Source organism: Bombina bombina, chromosome 6 (assembly GCF_027579735.1).
Source record: "Bombina bombina isolate aBomBom1 chromosome 6, aBomBom1.pri, whole genome shotgun sequence".
Taxonomy (NCBI): domain Eukaryota; kingdom Metazoa; phylum Chordata; class Amphibia; order Anura; family Bombinatoridae; genus Bombina; species Bombina bombina.
Window position 1 is genome coordinate 249,887,390 of NC_069504.1, and position 5,415 is coordinate 249,892,804.

Genomic DNA, 5,415 nt, shown 5'->3' on the forward strand with positions numbered 1-5,415 from the left:
ATTATAGCAAAAATATATCACAATGCAGTCTCAGCACAAACGCTGTACTCATGAGGAGAATGGAGGATGCAGTCTGAGATCGGTTGAGACCGGAAGCAGCTGAAGGTGACGTCACCCGGTGTTCTGTGAGGCTGTCAGGTCTGGAGATAGAGCGTAGTAGCAGAGGTAACTGCACAGGAAGCAGGGAGAGTGTTGTCAGAAAACACTGAGCAACCAGGTAGACAGCTACTGCAGGAGATATCCAGCTGAAGTTAATCCCTTAGTAGAAGGGGGAAGGAAACAGCTGAGTTCAGTAGCAGTGTAAGACAGGCTGATACAAGGGTGTGACCAGAATACCAAGCAATGTATTCTGGGAGCACCTGCACTTTATAGGATTATGGGATAAATGTCTTAAAGGCACAGTACACATTACAGATCACCCCTCCAAAGATGAACACCACTGGGGTTCATGGATGAGGACGTTCAGGATTCTGCCGATGAAATAAGGAAACCAAATGTGGAGCAGATAAATTCGAAGCCGGCTCCCAAGAATCGTCGTCAGAGGTGTATCCCTTCCAATGAATTAGATATTGTAATCTCCCAGACACCTTTCGGGAATCCAGGATACTCTGTACTTCAAACTCACATTCTGGCTCAATGGGAGGTACCACAGGCAACTGATCCACCACTGTTCGTAATGATTTGTACGGTTTCAAGAGGGACACATGAAAAGTGGGGTGTATTTTATAGTGACTAGGCAGCTCCAAAGTTACAGCATTTTGATTGATCACTTTTTGCACAGGGAAAGGTCCTATGAAGAACCTATTAAAATTTTTCGAGGGAGCAGTCAAACGTAGGTGCTTTGTGGGCAACCATACCAGATCTCCTGGTTTGTACTCGGGTGACAGTTGGCGCCGCAAATCATAAAACTTTTTCTGTCTGTCTTTTGATGCCTGTATGTGATTTGCAGTTATAGTGAAGGTTTCAGCAATAGTATTAACCAAGTCATTAACGACTGGGGAACTATTTTCCCTTTGCTCAAGATAATTGAAAGTGGGATGAAACCCAAAGTTGGTAAAAAAAAGTTGTACTTTTGGTTGAAGAGTTCAAGGAATTATTGTGAGCAAATTCTGCCAATGGCAGTAGATCTGCCCAATTATCTTGTTGTTGAGTGGAAAAACATCTTAGATACTCTTCTAACCATTGATTTGTGCGCTCAGATTGGCCATTTGTCTGTGGATGGAAGGAGGTTCTCAAGCGTCTAGTAATGTTTAATGTTTAATGTTCTACAAAGATCCTTCCATAAGTTTGAGGTAAATTGGGTTCCTCTGTCAGTTGTTATAGACAGAGGTAACCCATGTAATTTGAAAACATTCTGAATGAATAAAGATGCAGTTTCCAAAGAAGTTGGTAACTTGTGGTACGGAATAAAATGGCACATCTTGGAGAAAAGATCTACCACTACTAAGATGGTATTGAAAGATTTAGATGGTGGTAGATCCACAATAAAATCAGCTGCTATATGCGTCCATGGCCTTTCTGGGATGGGCAAAGAAAGTAGCTGTCCATAAGGTTTTTGCCTATTAATTTTACATGTGGAACACGTTTCACAAAGAGAGACATATTCTTGTACATCATTCCTCATTTTAGGCCACCAATAATTGCGCTTAATCAAATCATAAGTATGTTGTATACCCGGGTGACCTGATAACTGTGAGTCATGAAAGGTTTGTAGGATAGTTTGTCTTTTCTGTGGAGGAACGTATATGTTATCTCCGTTGTAGTATAAACCATCGGTTTTTCTAATTAAATTTTCCTTTGGATAGGTTACATCAAGAAGCTGTTGGCTTTTGAGTTGTAATTCTGCTGGAATGGTTATTCCAAGGCAAGGGGTAAAACATTCTCTTGGTATCACGGAACCAAATGAAGGTTTGATCTGAGGTTTTTCCATAAGTCTCGATAGAATGTCAGCTTTTCTATTTTTACTCGCAGGTCTATACGTGAGTATATACGAAAAGTGAGAGAAAAATAAACTCCAACGCACCTGCCATGCTGTCAATGTCTTATGTGTCTTTAAGTATTGAAGGTTTCTGTGGTCTGTAAAGATTTGTATAGGATGTTCTGTACCCTCCAAAAGATGTCTCCATTGTTCTAGAGCTGACTTCATGGCTAACAATTATTTTTCTCCTATATGGTAGTTAAGTTCTGATGAAGTTAACACCCTAGAATAATATGCCACAGGGTGTATAGGAGCTGAGCTAGTTTCTTGTTGAGATAAAATTGCACCAATTGCATATTCAGAAGCATCTATTTCTAGAATATAGTGATATTTTGGATTAGGGTATTGCAGTATAGGTGCTGTGGGGAAACTGTTTTTTAATGTTTGGAAAGCTTAATCAGCTTTTTGTGTCCAAAGGAAAGGTATAGTACTCTTAGTTAACGATGTTAAAGGTTTGGATATTGAAGCAAAGTTTTTAATAAATTTCCTATAGAAATTTGAGAAACCGAGAAATTTTTGAACATCTTTCTTGGTTTTAGGTGTTGGCCAGTCTTGGATAACCTGTACTTTTCCATTATCCATGGATATACCATCTGGTGTTATATGGTAAGCTAGGAAGGTTATATCCTGGCTATGGAAGATACATTTTTCAAGTTTGACATAGAGATGGTGAGCTTGTAATCTGGAAAGAACTTTCCTTACATGCAATACATGTTCCTGTAGGTTTGATGAATAAATTAAAATATCATCTAAATAGATCACAATGCAGATATCCAAAAGATCTCTAAAAATATCATTGATAAATCTCTGAAAGGTTGCGGGAGCATTACATAGCCCAAAGGGCATCACAGTATATTCATACAACCCGTATTGCGTTCTAAAAGCAGTGAGCCACTCATCTCCTGGTCTCATGCGAATAAGGTTGTACGCCCCTCTTAGATCTAACTTAGTATAGATAGTTGCTCCCTTCAACCTTTCAATCAGTTCAGGTATCAGGGGCAAGGGGTATCTATTTTTGACTGTTCTTTTATTAAGTTCCCTATAGTCTATTATAGGTCGTAAACTTTGATCTTTATTACGTACAAAGAACATCCCTGCTCCTGCAGGTGAAGTCGAGGGACGTATAAAACCTTTAAGCAAATTATCTGTCAGATATGTTTTTAATTCCAATAATTCAGGTTCTGAGAGGGGGAAAATATGACCATAAGGTATGTCAGAACCTGGTATCAAATCTATTGGACAGTCATAAGATCGATTGGGAGGTAAATTTTCTGCCTCCTTTTTACTAAAAACAAGCTCAAAATCAGTGTATTCAGGTGGTATAGGATGTTCCGCCACCGTCATGATTGTAAAATTCTGGTTACAAGTGTTTTCACAGTATTCAGAATTAAATGTGACACTACTTGTTTGCCAGTTAATGGTAGGTTGATGCAATCTCAACCATTGTAATCCCAAAACCACTGGGAAAATAGGAGATGTTAAAACATCAAAAGAAATATATTCTTTATGGTCATTAGATATCATAAGTAAAGGTATTGTCTCATGTGTTATGGGACCTGATTCTAGTTGATTGCCATCAATTAAACGTACTGACACAGGTATGTTTTTTTTAATTAAGGGTATTTTATTAATCTTAACTATATCAGAATCAATATATGACATGAAAGCTCCCGAGTCAATAACAGCGTCAAGCGGATGCTGATGGTGTTCCCACTGTAGAAAAATAGGAAATTTTGTATAAGTCAATTTTTCATTAGGAAAAGAGAAAATCAATGTTGTGTCATGTCCCTTACCTTTCTTAGGTTTTTTAAGGATAGGACAACTTGAGACTTCATGCTCCTTGGAAGCGCAGTACAGGCATAGATGGTTTTCTTTTCTTCTTTGCTTTTCTTCAAATGATAGAGGGCCCAATATTACCCCTATATCCATAGGCTCGTCACCTAGCCTTCCTGGAGTGGGGTTTGTGTGTGCATCTCTATGTCTGGTTGGATTATCTACAGTGTACCTTTCTCTTTTCCTTTCTCTTATCCTATGGTCTATTTTAATAGCTAAGTGCATCAGCTGCTCCAATCTTCTGGATATCCATTCTGGCTAGTTCATCTTTAATGAGCTCAGAAAGTCCCAGTCTGAACTGATTTCTTAATGATATAAGATTCCATTCTGAATCTTTTTGCCAAATCTTAAATTCAGATATATAGTCTTCTACAGCACTCTTGTTTTGTTTTAATGCTCTCAATTTTGTGTCTGCAGTGAGCTGTCTGTGTGGATCCTCATACAGAGTAGATAAGGCTTTAAAGAATTCATTTGAAGAATTTAGTATAATATCATTCTGTTCATATAAACTGTCTGCCCATGCTCTGGGCTCTCCTCTTAAGTAAGAAATAATTGTTAAAACCTTAGTTCTTTCATTTTGAAATGTTTTAGGTTTCAAGGAAAAGAAAAGTGTGCAAGAGTTAAAAAACTGTCTGTATTGCTGTCTATTCCCTGAGAATATATCAGGAGGACTGACAGGAGGCTCTGGAATTGTTTCAGAGTGAGGTTGCATTTTATTCAAACCTTCATTAATTATTCCCTTAAGTGTTTGATTCTCAATTTGCAATTCTCTCAGCCCTTGACTAAGCTGATCTACTCTTTGTCCTAAAGTTAGTACTTGATTATATAACTCCTGGGGATCCATCATTCTTTTTTAGTGGCTTGGTATTTCCTGTAATGACCCAAATAACACTTATGATTGAATGAACAAAAGTTATAGTAAAGTCTCCTTATTTCTTGAATTTCTGTAAATAAAGTTTGAATATTTAGCATTGCTGATATATATATATATATATATATATAAATATATATATGTGTGTGTTCCTTACGAATTACCCCTTATATTATGACTTAACATAAGGGGATGTGAGTAAGGGTTTAATATTGATACAAAGCTTATATATTGCCATTCCTTTAAGCAACTAAGTAAACTTTAGTACTCAGTACAAGTATGACAAGATATATATAAACTAGTTAACATAGATTTATATGACATTGGTGATTCGTGTGTTAATTGCGCAGAAAATGTATATACAAGTAAGACTCTGCAGATTATAGCAAAAATATATCACAATGCAGTCTCAGCACAAACGCTGTACTCACGAGGAGAATGGAGGATGCAGTCTGAGATCGGTTGAGACCGGAAGCAGCTGAAGGTGACGTCACCCGGTGTTCTGTGAGGCTGTCAGGTCTGGAGATAGAGCGTAGTAGCAGAGGTAACTGCACAGGAAGCAGGGAGAGTGTTGTCAGAAAACACTGAGCAACCAGGTAGACAGATACTGCAGGAGATATCCAGCTGAAGTTAATCCCTTAGTAGAAGGGGGAAGGAAACAGCTGAGTTCAGTAGCAGTGTAAGACAGGCTGATACAAGGGTGTGACCAGAATACCAAGCAATGTATTCTGGG

General features: G+C 38.1%; 1 long non-coding RNA gene across 1 annotated transcript; it reads right to left on the reverse strand.

The window, feature by feature from the left end:
* Positions 1 to 3,581: 3,581 nt before the first annotated feature.
* LOC128665020 (uncharacterized) lies at positions 3,582 to 3,853 on the reverse strand. Its single transcript, XR_008402965.1, has 2 exons — positions 3,772 to 3,853; positions 3,582 to 3,691 (listed from the first exon to the last, which is right to left on the reverse strand). It is a non-coding gene; the product is annotated as an uncharacterized LOC128665020 (long non-coding RNA).
* Between the last annotated feature and the right edge of the window lie 1,562 nt (positions 3,854 to 5,415).